The following is a 17,128-nucleotide window of genomic DNA, read 5'->3' on the forward strand; positions in this document are numbered from 1 at the left end:
TAATGTGAATATACACAAATCACATGGGCACATGTGTGTCTATGTCCTGGCCCTACGATGGATGCGAGTGCCAGTAGTACCCTAAGCATTGTGTATGACCAGCTCCAGCCATCTCCATCAGTGGCTCTGTGATGTCAGTCCACTGTGTAGCCAGTACACATCATGTACTGTAACTGGTATAGATAGATTGTGGGGCTGATATTAGTTCCAGCACTGCACTGCACAGCCCTTCATGGGACAGGAATACTTGACTGACAGCTGACTAGGCATATATAGGTTATGTGCTGACTGTAGGGTATGTGTAGATTGGCAACCTGTGACACTAATACATGTAGATTTGATGAGGTTGGACTGCACAGCTCTAACATTCCCTGGGGCTATACTTGTGGGGATGTATACTTCCAAAATATGGGTTGATACTGGTAGTGCTAAGTGCCCTGGGAGATCCCTGATGTGTCACCATGGTGTGCATATGGCATGTATTATGAAGCCCTAGCTTGTCCTCTGCTGTATTGCTGGCTGACTGCCTACATCATGTCGACATGGATAGTTGGGGGCACTTCTGACGGCCTGTGACTCTTACAGCTTGGCTTGGCTATTAGGTTGTGGAAGATTGGGAGTGTTTTGGGTATTGCATGACACATCTGATGTGAAGTGTTTGGGTGTCTGACTGGTACTGGCCAAATCTGAGTTGTCCTCTATGATGCCCTCATTTTACTAAGTGGGCAGTCATGTGTAAGGGCAAGTAAGTGTTGTGTGCTCAGTGTTTGGAACTGTCTTCACTGTAATGGACATTTGACAGTGGACATGCACTATTCAGGACTTGTCACTGTAGGGGACTGCAGTGTATTGTGTCATCTACATATCCAATAGGTGATAGGGGTATGGCGAGGAAAGATGTGTAATCAGGCATGGTACTGGTAGTGCATCCAGGGCATGCTGTGCCAGCTTATGAGGGCATAGGTTGGCATCATGGGGATGAGTCTAGTATTGCTGTCCCACTTGAGTATAGCTGTATGTGTAAGGGTTGGCAGCCAGGTGTGGGAAGTAGTGACATGACATGATGTAGGTAATGTGCATCTGCCAATGATATTACATATGCATAATATTAATTGTGACCGATGTACATGTTTCGTGGTGTCTATGGGGTGTGTATCTTAACCATTTTGCCCCGTCTCTCTCTCTCTCTGCCTCTCTCACTGTCTCATTGTGTGTATCAGCATCGTCTGGCAGAAGAGAAGGGGCACAGGCGACTGGGGAAGCAGCAGCTCATGGGACCCAGGAAGGTGGCACCATCAACACAGAGGTAACTTGTGGGACGGAGCACAAGGGGAGTGCCATGGGAGAGACTGGATCCAAAAACTCTTCTTCGGAGTCCTCCTCCAGTGGACACTCCCTGGCAGTGGCAGACCCATCTGGGATCACCCCAGCACCATCTTTGTCTGCCACCCCCTTACTAGCACCGCCCTCCCTGTAGCTCCCCACCCAGTAGTCTGTGCCTGGTCACCCATGAGGGTGAGCGTCTCTTTTGCCGCAGGCACCTCTGCCCTTGCCCCAGTCAGCCCTGCTGCCCTCAGTGAGGAGGCTATTGACCTCGTCAGGTCCATCACTGTGGGTCATTCCGCCATTGTGCATGGCATCCAGGGACTGGCAGCTCATGTACAACAAAGCAATGCGTTCCTGGAAGGCATTTATGGTGCCTGGCCTCCAGAGATCCTTTCAGGCTCTGGCCACCTCAGTGACGGCAGCCAGTGTCCATTTGTCAGCCGTCCCCCTTCCATCTACCTCTTCCCAATCCCATACCCCTCTCCACACACCATCCAGAGCACACATTCACACAGGCATGCATCAACCTCAACAGATACGGTTGGCACTGACAAACACAAGCACCACAAGACCCACCACCGGCATGCACACAGGCAACACACACATGCAGACACAACAACATCCACTCCCTGCACCGACTCCCCCACCACCCCCTCCTTCACAAACACTACACATGACACTCCTGCAGGCAGCACATCATCATTTATAGATCCAGCCACCAGTCCCATCATTTTTTTTTTTAACTGTTTTTATTGAGTTTGAAAAACATGATCAACAAGAAAAATACAGTGCAGTGATGGTTATTGCAAGACAGACATTGCAGTATCATTATATCACAGTACCAGAGGGCCTCATTAACATGAATCCAAGCCAAGGGATGATAGCAACCACTGCAGCAGGATTTCCCCTCAGACACCCCCTCCCCCGCTGAGGATCCTCATGAGAACAGTCATTACACATATTTTATAAACAGAAACAGGACCTCACCATAGTTGGCCGTCACCTGCCAAATTGGTTCAAGGCATTCTCCCACCCCATCGTCCGTGCTTCCTGCAGAACTTAAGTCCACCACTCCAGTGAACCGTTCCAATAGTGCACCACAAGCCACCACATCTGTTAAAGCCTCCTCATCCCTGCGTGTCAGGCGCTTATGCTGTTCCTCAGCCGCACCCCATTCCATTAAATCTCGAATCCAAAAGGGGATTGAAGGACTCCAGGCACTCATCCAGCCAGTAGCTACCCTGCGCTTGGCCAACACCAGCACCAGCTGCGCGATCTTATATGGGATACTCTGACCCGTAGTTTCCGCACTACTCCCAAAAGGCATGTCATTGGTGTTGCTTCCAACCCCAATCCCGTAACCTCCTCAACTCTCCCTACCACTTCCTGTCAGAAGTAATGCACCAACCTACAGGTCCAGGCCAAATGCAGGAAGGAAGCACCAAAAGCGCCACACCTGGAACACCCCACCCTTCGTCCCGGGTCGATCTTATTTAGTCAGCTAGGTGTAAGGTATGTCCTGTGCACGAAGTTGAAGTGTAACAGCTTAAACCTATTTTTGCATGACACTGCGCACCACCGACAATGCCAGTTCCCAGTCAGCTTCTTCTATGTGGTCCCCCAATTCATACTGCCATGCCCTATGCGGCACACTTATCGCATCCGGCTGATCATCCCGAAGGGCTTTGTAAAACCGGGTGATCAAGTGAGTCCCCTCGCCCCAATTAATCAGTCCATTCAGCACCGCTGAGGCCTGCGGGGCCATCGGAAAACAACACCAAATCTCACGAGCCACACACTCTATTTTTGCATATTGCAAGAACTGCCTGGGGCCCAGACCAAACAAGTCCCGAGCATCAGTAAAGAAAATGAACTCACCATTGGGGTATAAATCTCCTACCACTTCGCAGCCTCCCAGCCTCCAACCCTCCATGGACATCAGATTTTCCATGTCCCTAAAGGGTGCTAAATCCCATATCCTCAACTCTAAGTCAAATGGGGCCTGTCGTAGCACAGCCTAAATGGCCTGCTCCCAGATCCAGGCAGAGGTCTTGACCAGATAGGGGATGACTGATTCAGACCGACCACCAGACATCAATAGATCACCAACATCCGTCCACCCAGCATCCCTTCAAACAATCTCTTCTCCCAGTTGCCTGACTCCGTAATCCACTTTGCAGCGTGTTGTAGGTGCGCCGCATAGTAATAATGTCTAATATTGGGAATCGCCAGCCCTCCCCCTCGAGATCCCTTTGTAACACAGGCAATGCCACCCTACTACGTTGCACGGCCCGCACCAATGAGATCAGCAAGCTATCCAGACGATGGAACAGCTGAGCGGACAGCGGAAACAGGGAGTTCTGAACCAAGTAAAGGCATCACGGCAGGAACACCATCTTTGCTACAGCTGCCTTCCCATTACAGAAAGAGGTAGTCTGTTCCAAAACGAGACCGATCGCTATAGGCCAGTAACTACTCGTTCTACGTTATGTTTTTGATGCGCCACCACAGTGTGAGTGACCCATATGCCAAGATACCGGAAACTCTCAATCTCCCACCTGAGTCCTACCCCCAGCAAATCATCCTGAGGGACACCGTAAAGTGACCAAAAGGGAAACAGAAGTGACTTCTTCCTATTCACCTTAAGACCAGAGACAACTCAGAAAGCACCCAACAGCTGCAACAACAAAGGCACCGAGACGCTAGGTTCCCGAAGATCCACCAATGCATCATCTGCTAATAGGGAAACAATATGCGCGATCTGCCCCATCTGGATACTACACGGTCCCAGCTCCTCCCAGAGCCAGATCGTCAGCGGCTCCACAGCCAGGGCAAAGAGGAGTGTTGAGAGCCAGATTTATCCCCCTCCCGGTGCAGACATTGCTTGTATGCTCTAAGTGTAACCCTACTCAGGGTATCCCAACAATTGTTAACCACCTTGTACAACCTGAGTTACTCCCTTTCAGCCATTCTCGTGTTCGGTATCTGGTGCTGCAGAACCGCTAGTGTCTCCTCTGAGCTCGGGAGTTTCTGCTCCATTTATCTACATACCCCACAAGCAGTACCTATGCAGACCCCGCACTACAGCCTTCAAAGCCTCCCCCTCCATACCCCTAGACGACATTGTGTTCCAGTTCAAGTCCATATAACCTTTAATGGCCTCCCCCACCTTGTCCCGTCACCCCGCATCAGTCAGAAAGTCCACAGGCATACACCAACTACGTACTAACCCAGTAGTATCAGCTCACCACTGCAGTTGCATCAACACGGATGCATGATCAGATAAGAGCCTACCGAGATGTGTGACATCCAGGACCTGCGAACTGCTCAATCCGCCCAGGAGGAACCGATCCAGCCGACTGTATGTGTTATGTGTTTTTGAATGACAAGTGTACTCCCTGCTATCCTGGTGCAGCTCCCTCCATCCATACCATAATCCTAAATTACTCATAACTTCCGTGAGAGATTTCACCATCAAGGGCTTAGTTCCCAGCTTGGGCGGGAGACAATCCACTTTCCCATTCAATATACAGTTATAATCACCAGCCCACACAATAGGCCCATCCACACCGTCCACCAAGATCTCTGGTATTCTGGCATAAAAGGAGTGTTCATCTGTGTTGGGGCATAAGTGTTAAGGATAATGATGGGTGATCCATCCAAGGTGCCCTGTACAAGGACGTATCTACCCTAGAAATCTACTTCACTGTACATGTGGGCGAATGGGACCCCCAGAGCCACCCATATTGTCACACCCCTTGCATAAGAGGAGGAGGATGAGAAAATCTGACCCCGCCATTTCTTGGATAGTTTTTGTGCTTCCTCCTCAGTCATGTGCGTTTCCTGAAGACAGGTGATATGAACCTTATGTCTCAGAAAGGAGTGTACCCCGTAGCACGTGGTGTACCTCTTCAACCCCCTGACATTCCACGTCAACATATTAATCTGTCGACCCATACCGATAAGTTAGCCTCTGTCCCTCCCTCTGTACCTGCACCCCTTACCTCACCCCAACCGTGGGAGGACAAGGAAAGTACACATGGCCCATCTCACCTATATGCCTGCACTGCTGAAATGAACTTCAAATATTGATAAACTTCACCAACCAAACACCCCAGACCCCCCAACCCCCACCCCGGATAAACAGTAAAACAAGCACAACAAACCATTCTGTAGAACCATGCTGTAGAGGCTGCCAGGACAACAGCCTAATCCCAAACTAACTAGTTATGAAGCCCTACCACAGCTGTGGAGTGACCACCCCCACCACAGCTTCAACATACAAATGCCTGAATACCAACCCAACATGGCTCGATATTATCATAGGCCCCCCGATGTCCAATACATTCTTGAGTTCAAATAGCGCCCCATCAGGACCTTGATCATTTTCTAAAAGCACCCTTTCTCGCAGAGAAAGTGCTTTCACTTAGAAACAAGCCCCCCGACATAGGGCACAACAGCAAATTCCAGATATCAGCAACATAGTCAGACATGCACGGAGACCCTCTCCGCTCCAGCTCCCCATTCGAACCCTCCACCGATCCGGCAGTCGCCACAGCCATTGTTCCATCCTGTTGTATCACAATTCGATGGACAGAGTCCGCAGCCGCCACCTGAGCCACAGTACCGTCCAGCTGGCTGTCCTCACTAGTCCTCCAGTCCGGACCGTCTGCTCCAGTGGTCCGATGAGCCACCCCACCCGTCCTCTCCGTTCTGCCTGGAGTCACTTTGTCCTGCATCTCCATACCTCCTCCGGACGCTCGAAGAAGTGGGACCTGCCACTGGAAAGCACCATTAAACGTGCTGGATACAGGAGCATATATCTGATGTTCATGGGACGGAGCTTCGCTTTCACCTCCAGGAACCCCTTTCGGGAGCTCTGAACCTTGTTTGTGTCATCAGGATAGAGATTTTGCAGTTCTCGAATACCACCCTGTCAGATCTTCGGGCCGCCCGCAGAACACAGCCTCAGTCTTTGTAATTCAAGAGACAGGCAAAGATAGCCCTTGGCGGTGCGCCGGGCCGGGGAAGCGTGACGAGGGCCCTGTGAGCATGCTACACCACAAACGTCCCAAATCCAACACTCCACAAAAGTTCCAGCTGCGGACCCCTCAGCACGCTCTGGGAATCCCAGCAGTCGGATATTATTTTGCCGGGACCTGCCCTCTGCGTCCACCAGCCTTGCCTCCAGTCTTCCAGCCATGGAATTGGCCTGCACCATTTGTTTTCGAAGGACCCCCACCCCCGCTTGCAGCTCCACAATAGAGCCCTCTACCACTTTGACATTGTCAGAAACCTTCCTGAGGTTTGCCCGAAGGAGGTTGACCTCAACTGCCACCGTTTCTATCTTTCCTTCAAGGGCCACCTTAGAACCCTGAATAGCCGCAAGAATCTCAGCTAGTGATGGCTCCTCGGTAGTCGCAGACGCGCTCACACCATCTCCAGTACCCCCCAATCGGGTCTAGCTCTGCGGTAAGGGCACCAGAGTGGTATATTGCTCCATGGTGTTACCTTGTGACGCTTCCGTCCGCCGGTGCCGCCCCATTCCGCAGCTGACCAGGAACCAAACGAACGAGTTACTTACCTTCGGTAACGACTTTTCTGGTGGATACATTAGCTACCTGTGGATTCCTCACCTAATGAATACTCCCATGGCGCCAGCATTCGACGGAAATCTTCTTCCTAGTCTCTGCACGTCGACGAGGACGTCACTCTAGCCCACGCAACGCGTCTGACGTCATACAGGCAATAAGAGGTCCTCAACGACGTGCCGACGTCAGTACCAACATTTTTTACGTGCATGAGAACAACCACCCAATGCAATGAAAGAGCAAGGCAACATCCCATAACCTTGTAAAATACACAATATTGCAATGAATAGCTGTAAATTTAATATAACGAACAAATATATGCAAATCATGTATGTACACAAAGATATATATATACATATATATATACAGATAAATATACACAAGTATCCATATATACAACATCTATTGCAACCTTGAAGACCAAGAGGAGCGCACTCAAGGATTACTTGGTAAGACCAGAAAGGCAACGGGGAGGCGGGTGGGACTGTGAGGAATCCACAGGTAGCTAATGTATCCACCAGAAAAGTCGTTACCGAAGGTAAGTAACTCGTTCTTCTGATGGATACAACTACCTGTGGATTCCTCACCTAATGAATAGAGTCCCAAAGCAGTACCACGCCCGGTGGTGGGTGCCTAAATGGTCAAACCAAGAAATCCTGCAGCACTGACCGTGCAAAATGGCCGTCCCTTCTGACCTCAGAGTCCAAACAGTAATGTTTCGCAAAAGTGTGAAGGGACGACCAAGTTGCGGCCTTGCAGATGTCAACCACAGGAACACCTCTGGCCAAGGCCGAAGTGGCCGACTTAGCTCTGGTGGAATGAGCTCTAATGCCCTCAGGAGGGTCCTTCTTTGCCAAAGAGAAACAGATTTTAATGCAAAGAACCACCCACCTGGAGAGTGTTCTCTTGTGGACTGCCTTTCCTCTCCTCTTGCCCACGTACCCGATGAACAGCTGATCCTCCAGCCTGAAATCCTTTGTTCTATCAATAAAGAAGCTCAACGCCCTCTTTGGGTCCAGACGGTGCAGTCTTTCTTCCTCTTTAGAAGGATGAGGCGGAGGATAGAACGTGGACAAAGTAATTGTCTGAGCCAAATGGAAGGGTGAAACAACCTTCGGGAGGAAAGCAGCCTTGGTCCTCAACACCACCTTATCCCCATAAAAAGTTGTATAAGGGGGCTTTACCGATAAGGCCTGCAACTCACTCACTCTCCTTGCAGATGTTATAGCTACCAGAAAAACTGTTTTTATAACCAAATACCTTAAGGGGCAAGAATGCATAGGCTCGAAAGGGGACCCCATAAGGAAAGTCAGAACCAAGGACAAATCCCATTGCGGCATAACAAATGGTTTTGGAGGATATTTATTTAGAAGACCTTTCAAGAATCTGATAACAATAGGGGATTTAAATAACGATGGTTGGTCTGGAAGACAAATGAAGGCTGACAAGGCCGACAAATAACCCTGGTAGCCACTGCACAACCTTTCTGCGCTAGAGACAGAGCAAAAGACAAAACGTCCGATAGATGAACATGTAAGGGATCAATCTGCCTCTCCACACCACGCAACAAATTTAGACCACCTATTAGCGTAGATAGATTTAGTGGAGTGTCGCCTGGCCGCTAATATAACATCCACTACATCAGGCGGGAGAGAGAAGGAACTCAGGTTGCCCCGTTCAATCTCCAGGCATGTAGGTGCAGACTCTGGAGGTTGGGGTGTAAAACCTGCCCCTGCGACTGCGAGAGGAGGTCTGCCCTGAAAGGGAGACGGAGCGGAGGGCACATTGAGAGTTGGAGAAGGTCGGAGTACCACACCCTCCTTGGCCAATCCGGAGCTATTAAGATGACTAGCGCCCGGTCTTGGCGAATCTTCCTCAATACTCGAGGAATCAAGGGTATGGGAGGAAACGCGTGAAGCAACTGGCCGCACCAGGTTATTTGAAACGCGTCCCCCAACGCTCCCTGCATCGGATACTGGAGGCTGCAGAATAACGGACAATGCGCGTTCTCCAGAGTGGCAAACAGATCTACCTGAGGAAACCCCCACCTTTGGAAGATCAAACGGGCTTGATCTAGATGGAGACGCCACTCGTGGTCTGCCGAGAATTGGCGACCGAGACCGTCCACACGTACATTCAAGACCCCGGCCAGATGATTTGCTACCAAGCAAATCTGATGGTCCTTTGCCCAGGACCATAGTCGAAGAGCTTCTCTGCAGAGAAGGTACGACCCTACTCCTCCCTGTTTGTTTATGTACCACATCGTGGTAGTATTGTCCGTCAGGACCTGTACCGACTGACCACGAAGGGAAGGGAGGAAGGCCTTGAGAGCCAGACGTACAGCCCGTAACTCCAACAGATTGATATGAAACATCTGCTCCTCTGGAGACCAAAGGCCTTTGATCTCCAGATCCCCCAGATGAGCTCCCCACCCTAGAGTGGAAGCATCCGTTATGACCGTGGCCACTGGTGGCGACTGCGCGAACGGCTTTCCTTGTGAAAGATTGTTGCTCGCAATCCACCACTTCAAGTCCACAGCAGCATCTCTGGAGATCTTGACAGCACCTTCTAGATCTCCTTTGTGTTGAGACCACTGCCTTCGGAGGCACCACTGAAGAGCCCTCATGTCCCAGCGAGCATGCGTGACCAAACAGAATGCAGGAGGCAAACAGACCGAGCAGACGAAGGACCTTGAGGACTGGAACTACCGCTCCATTTCGAAACATTGGAACCAATTCCTGAATATCTTGAATCCGCTGAGGCGGAGGAAAGGCTATACTCAATGTTGTATCCAGTACTGCCCCTATGAACAGGAGGCGCTGAGAGGGCTCCAGGTGAGATTTGGGCTCGTTCACTGAAAAACCCAGGTCGAACAACAACTGAGTCGTTGACTGCAGATGATGCGACACAAGCTCCGGTGACTTGGCTTTGATCAACCAGTCGTCCAAGTAAGGGAATATTGCTATCCCCTTCCTTCTGAGCTCTGCCGCAACCACCGACATCACCTTCATGAAGACTCGAGGTGCTGAAGTAAGACCAAACGGAAGGACCGCAAACTGATAGTGCTGCGATCCCACCATAAACCGGAGATACTTCCTGTGTGACTTGAGTATCGGGATATGAAAGTAAGCATCCTGCAAGTCGACAGACACCATCCAATCTTCCTTGTTCAATGCCAAAAGCACCTGAGCTAGGGTCAGCATCTTGAACTTTTCCTGGTTGAGGAACCAATTCAAGATCCTCAGGTCCAGGATTGGTCTCAACCGACCATCCTTCTTGGGAATCAGGAAATACCTTGAGTAACAACCTCGACCCCTTTCCTGCTCTGGGACCAACTCTATCGCGCCCTTTGAAAGGAGGACTTGTACCTCCTGTTCTAGCAACAGGAGGTGTTCTTCTGAACAATAAGATGGGCGGGAACTCCCGAAAGGGAAGGGTGTAGCCTTTTCCCACAATACTGAGAACCCAAGTGTCCGTTGTAATAGTCTTCCACTTGCGGAGAAAATGCTGTAATCTTCCCCCTACAGGAGAGGAGTGAGTGGGAAATGGTGGAAGCCTAAGGCTGCTTTCCCTGCTGCACCCCTCCAGAGGACGAGGAAGAGGCAGAGTGCTGCTGAGAGGCTCCTCTGGTGCGGGCCCTCCCTCTAAAAGATCTATAGGGATGGGAAGAGGCAGGTTGCTGGAATCTCCCCCGTAAGGAAGAGGAGGAAGAGCCACGCCCAAATCCCCGAAACCTCCTGAAAATCCTGGAAGAGGCAGAGGAAGAAGGAGCTTGGAGTCCTAACGATTTGGCTGTGGCCCTGCTCTCCTTAAAACGTTCCAAGGCCGAATCTGCCTTGGCGCCAAACAGCTTGTCCCCATCAAAAGGGAGATCCAATAGGGTTGACTGCACATCCGCAGAAAACCCCGAATTACGGAGCCAGGCCTGTCTCCTTGCCACCACAGTCGTGCCCATTGCTCTGGCCACCGAGTCGGTCGTGTCCAGCCAAGACTGAATAATCTGGGTCGCGGCAGCCTGGGCATCTGAAACAACATCCAAAAGACCCTGGGGAAGCTCCGTAAATGATGAGGAAATGTCATCCATAAGAGCATGAATATACCTCCCCAGGATACAAGTTGCGTTGGTGGCCTTCAACGCCAGACTGCAGGACGAAAAGATTTTCTTGGACTGCGCATCCAGTTTCTTCGAGTCCCTGTCCCCAGGCACCGTCGGGAAAGAACCAGGCGCTGATTTGGATGAACAGGAGGCCTGCACCACCAAGCTCTCCGGTGTAGGGTGCCTAGAAAGAAAGCCAGGGTCAGTTGGTGCAGCTCGATACCTCCTGGCTACGGCTCTATGAACCGCTGGGGAAGATACTGGTCTCTTCCACACCTCTAGCACCGGATCCAGCAAAGCGTCATTAAACGGCAATAGAGGCTCTGCCGCAGCTGATGCCGGATGAAGCACCTCTGTCAGAAGGTTCTGTTTTGTCTCTGCCACCGGCAAAGGCAGGTCCAGAAAACTAGCTGCCTTCCGTACCACTGCGTGAAAGGAAGCAGCCTCCTCCGTGTATTCCCCTGGAGACGAAAGATCCCACTCAGAGGAAGTGTCCAGCCCACTGGCTGTATCTAGACCATGCAGTCCATCACCCGAGTCCTCTAGTTCTCCTTCTTCCAGGACTCGTTGGTACTCCTGCTCCTCTAATAAACGGAGAGCACGTCTCCTCGAATGAAGCCTCTGCTCGATACGCGGAGTCGACAATGCCTCCGCCGAAGCCGAAGATCGGCGCCGATCTTCAGAAGCCACTGACGCCGCGTCCGGCGCCACAGGTAACTTCGGCGCCGATGAAAGAGCACTCGGAGCGGATGGACACACCGGAGTCACAGGACGAAATCCCGACGACGGAATGGAAATCTCTGGGACCAATCCCTCCGAAGTCACCGGAGTGGCCACCGGCGCCAACACCGGCGCCGAGCCCACGTTCCCAAAAGGGAGAAAGGGCATAAAGGGTGCCGGCCGTAGAGGCGCAGGATCACCCAATGAAAAGGCCAAAGGTCCAGCCGGAGCACCCCCTGGAGCCATCTGTTGGAAGATGGTATACATCGCATTTAGGAATGCGGTACTATCGGCTCCAGGGGTGGGAAAAGCCGGATACTGGGGTGCCTGTATCGAAGGCGACCCCGACGCCGGCCTCGACGTCTGCGACGCCGGAGACAACACCAGAGGCTGCACCACTTCAATCACAGACGCCTGTCCAGGTGAAGTCGGTGACGCCGGAGAGGGCAACGGCGTCGATGGATGCGGCGTGACCGTAGGACTGACCTCCCAAGTCCTCCGGCGCCGATCCGAAGACCTGGAACGAGTCTCCTTGCTTGAATGGCGCCGTGATTTTCTACGGCGCCGGGAGTCTCGATGACGCCGATGCCTTGGCGAAGAAGACTTCTTATGATGTTTTTCTTTCTTCGACTTCGCCATAAACAACTTCGCCTCACGTTCCTTGAGGGCCTTTGGATTCATGTGCTGGCATGAATCGCAAGTCGAGACGTCGTGGTCGGAGCTTAAACACCAAAGGCAGTCGGAGTGAGGATCCGTAACTGACATCTTGCCCCCACACTCACGACAAGGCTTAAAACCCGACTTTCTCTGCGACATTATTACTGCAGCGAAGGACTACGCAGCAAAAAATACACTGTAACCACGAAAGTAACAGTTGCTCCCTCGAAGATAACCGTTTCGAATGCACGGAAAAAAGGGAACTGACGTCGGCACGTCGTCGAGGACCTCTTATTGCCTGTATGACGTCAGACGGCGTCGCGTGGGCTAGAGTGACGTCCTCGTCGACGTGCAGAGACTAGGAAGAAGATTTCCGTCGAATGCTGGTGCCATGGGAGTATTCATTAGGAGAGGAATCCACAGGTAGTTGTATCCATCAGAAAGTATCTTCTTCTCGACTAGCCCGATGAAGAGGCAAAAGTGTCCGGAGTTCACAGCACAAGAGGCACAGGATCCACTACTTCCCCAGCCTCAGGTTGCCGCTGTACACCGCCTCCCAGCAGGCAACCCCAGATTCGAGAGATTCAGGCACCCCCGGAGACTCCTCTCGGCGAGTTCAACATCTTCAGTCCCAGAGGGCCCAAATCCAGGTACCGGACCAATTACCCGGACGCCCTCTCCTCTGTGTGCTGCCCTGCGGCCGACCCTCACCAGGCCGCTCTCAGCGGCTCCTTCCAGCGCCCTCCCGGGCCGCTTGCCACTTGTCCCAAGGGCTCCTCGATCCTCCACGCCCCCGGGCAGACCACCAGTCCAACCGGGCACGCCTAAGAGCACAGGCCCGCGCCTTCCAACTGCTACGCTCGAGCCCACCATATGCCGCAGGTCGATCCGATGCCCCGTGGGGGGAGAACACAACCCCCAACGGGGAGCACAAAGCTGGGAACAGGCCGCCTCTACCCAGCAGCACCCACCTCCAAAGTCGGTCAGCCGCGTAGTGTGCAGCCCAGAGAGGCCCGCCAACACGGTCTCGTTCTCCGAGGTCAGAGCCTCATAAATGGGTCTGTGTGGTGCCGACACACTTGGGGCGCCGTCTTGGGATAAGGGGGGGGGGCGCCAATCGCCTCAGGGTCCCCAGGATTAATGGAGGATTTAACCGGAAAGCAGGAGCTCACTAGGAGCACGTCCCGATGGCCATTTTGCTTGGCCATGCCCCCCCACCAGCCCTATCTTACCCACAGTCACTACATTAGCAGACTCTCAGACATCCACCCAACACCACATCCTCACTCACCACAACCACTGACACCTCCACATGCAGCACATGTACCATACCTGCAGACACCACCCCAACAGACCGTCACCCATCCAGCATGGCATCTCCCAGCACCTCCTCCCTCCTTACCAAGACACCTAAACGCCTGCACTCACACACCCAACACAAGCATTCCACGCATGCACCTGCACCCAAGGCACCCACAAAGACATCTTATGACCACTCCCTCTCTCTCCACTACCAAACCCTTTTCCCATGACCACCCCTGCGTGCCACAGAAACGTTTCCTGTATGAGTTTTTCCTGTTCCCTATCCCTCTCCCACCCTGTGAGACCCTGCAGCCCTCTGTGTCCCTCCCCAAGTCCAGCCCTTCCACCTCAAAGACCTCCCCTGCTAGTGACCCTGGACCCTCCTCCTACAAAAAAGTCACCCACCGCCCCCAAGGTCAAGGTCCCCCATCCCAAAGCCAGACCCAAGGACTCCCGCCCAAACAAGTACCCTTTTCACAACCCCAAACCCAAGGACCCCCTTCCCAAGCCCAACACCCCCCTCCAACCTTTTTCCCTCACCACTGAGGTGCCTGCCTGCCCCCTTGATGCCCCTACCCTGGGGAGGTCATTTTGCTGCCAGGAGTCAAGTTGGGGCACAGTAAGGTGCCTAATGTGCCTTTGGCACCTCAGACATGGGACTTGCCTGTGGGCTATTTTTGTACATAGTTATATATTTCTATTTACTTTAAAGATTTACTACATCTGGGCCAACTAGATGTTGGCATCCATCGAACACTACTTGTCCTACCTTTCTTTCCCCATGTCAGATTTGTGTTTGTGATCCTTAGTTTGTGTATGTGACGTGTGTGTTTTGGCTGTGCGTGCTGTTGTGCATGGCGTGCCTGTGTGTGTGAGGCCCTGGCATCAGTCCCACTGTGATGGGTGTGTATTGTGTATGTGAGATACAATTGTGTAATCACATGCATGTTTATAGCTATATTGTGTATTGTTCGTGGTGCAATGTGTTATGTTGGTGTTGTGTGCCATTGTGGGGTTGTTGTGTGTATTTTTGTGTGTGGTGTTGGCTACGTCCTGGGTGTTGTGTGTGGTATGGGTATGGTGTGACGACACATTTGTTGTATGGGTGTGTGTTAGTGTTGGTTGATTGTATGATGTCACGTGTTGTGTGTGTATGTTGTGATGTGGAGGTGTGCAGTGAGTGGTTGGCAAAGCGTTTATGTAGTTGCGGTTGTGATGTGGTTGAATGAGTCGGTGGTGTTCTGTATGATTTTGTTTGACAGTGGCGGTGTTGTGTGTGTGTTGACTGTGGTGTATGTAGTTTGAGCGTGTGTGTAGTATGTGTGTGTCTCTCTCACAAGTCGTCCCAGCTGTGTGTGTTGTGTGTGGGTGTGTACTAATGCTTTTCCCGCGAGTGTGTGCTAGGTGTGTGTACATACAGTTGTTGCCTTTGTTGACAGATCTGGAGTCATTGTACGACAAGAGCAGTGAGAGGGCTTCGAGTTCTGGTTCCATGGCGACTCCGGTCAGCTCTGTGTTCTTGAAGGTGAGTGTTTCCTTTTATAGCATTCATTTCCGCCAGGGTTTTGGTGGCAGTGTGACCGCAGCGGAAACTCTGGCGGTGTGTAGCCTCGTAATGTGTCTGGCGGAAACATGCTCGCCGCCTGTCTGTATTGTCTACCGCTGTCGCCAGACCACACTGGCAGTGTATTGACTGTATTCTGTTGGATAGACCGCCATGGTCATAATATGGTGGTCTTCACACCAGGCCGTTGGCGGTAAGACCGCTGCTGCCAACATGGCGGTCCAAACTCGTATTGACCACCCTAATGTCTTTAGAAATTTTTGGTCAACCTATAGTTTTCATGTATGTTTATAACTTGCGCACCACATATGTTACATCGATTTTGGGATTCTAAGAAAGCTTTGAAACTTAATTCATTTTGGAGTCTGTCTAAATTGTTCATGGTGTTGTAATTGTTGACACATTTCATATTGTTGGTGGAAATTGAAGGAATCCAGTTCCCACACTCCTCACTAGCACTCAAGGGCCAGTCGACTTCTAGTGGTGAGGGAACTGATGGTGTCTCACCAGAGTGCTTGTAGTTTCTGAATCTAAGGTGGAAAGAAGACCTCCGCTTGTGTCCCAGCACTCTTGTATTATTGACTGAGAGTTTGGCTACACTCTACAATATCTTAAGCTCCCTGTAAACCTAGGGCCAGGAGAAGCTACACGCAATTTTGCATTGTCACAAGCATGGCACAAGGTCATTAAGGATGTGGGGGCATATTTAAGAAGACTTTGTGCCACATAAACTGGTGCAAAGTTTTGATAGGGTATTTACTTTCTAGCGTAAAACTTTTTTTTTTCACTGGATAAGTGCAATGTTTTAGGCATAAATAGCACTTTGTGTCAGGAGTGTTACATTGGTGGTACTAGGATGTTCCAGCACATCTATCCATGGTTTTTGATCCAAAGCCCTATTTACTAAAATTGTAGGATTGGGCTTTGGGTAAAAAAATAACATCTTTGTGGCAGGTGCAAAGTTGGAGAAATCTTTTTATTTCCTCTAACATTTCACATGTTGGATTTGTGCTGTGCTGTACAGTGCAAGACACATGCAAAGTTTGAAATATTTCAATTTTTAGGCATAGGGTTTTGTACTGGAAGGGTATTACTTGCACATAACTTTGCATTAAGGTGCTCTATGCTGCTCTCTTCCCTCTACCTCAACGTAGTGCTGAAACTTTGGTTGCTGTACCACGTTACAGTATAATATAGTAAATCTGCCTTGCAACTCTGTGGGGAAAGACCAGAAATTACTGCACATAATTTCTTTGACGAAGCTTCTGAAATGAATGGCAATGTTTGATTAGTAACCTAGAGAAGAGTAAAGTGGAAAAATAAATGAACTGATTATGATATGTCTCTACACTCTCAAATAAAAAAATCGTATGCGTGAGTCGGATTTGTGTGTAGGAGGGAGCTGATCAACAAATAATGAACATGGTTTCCTTTTTAACATTTAAAAATACATTTCTACTTTTATATAAAATATATTTACAGTGGCTTTCAGCCAGTTCTCTTCATTCATTTGTCTGAGGTTGTATCATTCACAATTTTCTTCCACGCACTACACCACATGGTATGGGGCACTTGGTCAACCTAATACAGCCATTGGCTACTTTCACTGTGAGAAACAGCATTCTGTTGTGTCTCAAGGGGCACATTCACACACAAAGTAGCTCTCTTCAGTGCCAAGGGATACTATGGCAACGTGTGTTTTTCGCGACAAAAAAAGTTTGTATTTTTAGGCATTTTTTATATTGGCACAGGAACCGTAGCTCTCCCAACAATAACGTTTTTAAAAAGTTGTGGCAAAAACAAGTACTAGGTACTGACAAAGCCAAAAGGCTGGTAGCCAACACCTGATCTACTGGCTTTGTTACTGCTTGT

This window comes from Pleurodeles waltl, chromosome 8, assembly GCF_031143425.1.
Source record: "Pleurodeles waltl isolate 20211129_DDA chromosome 8, aPleWal1.hap1.20221129, whole genome shotgun sequence".
NCBI classification, from domain to species: domain Eukaryota; kingdom Metazoa; phylum Chordata; class Amphibia; order Caudata; family Salamandridae; genus Pleurodeles; species Pleurodeles waltl.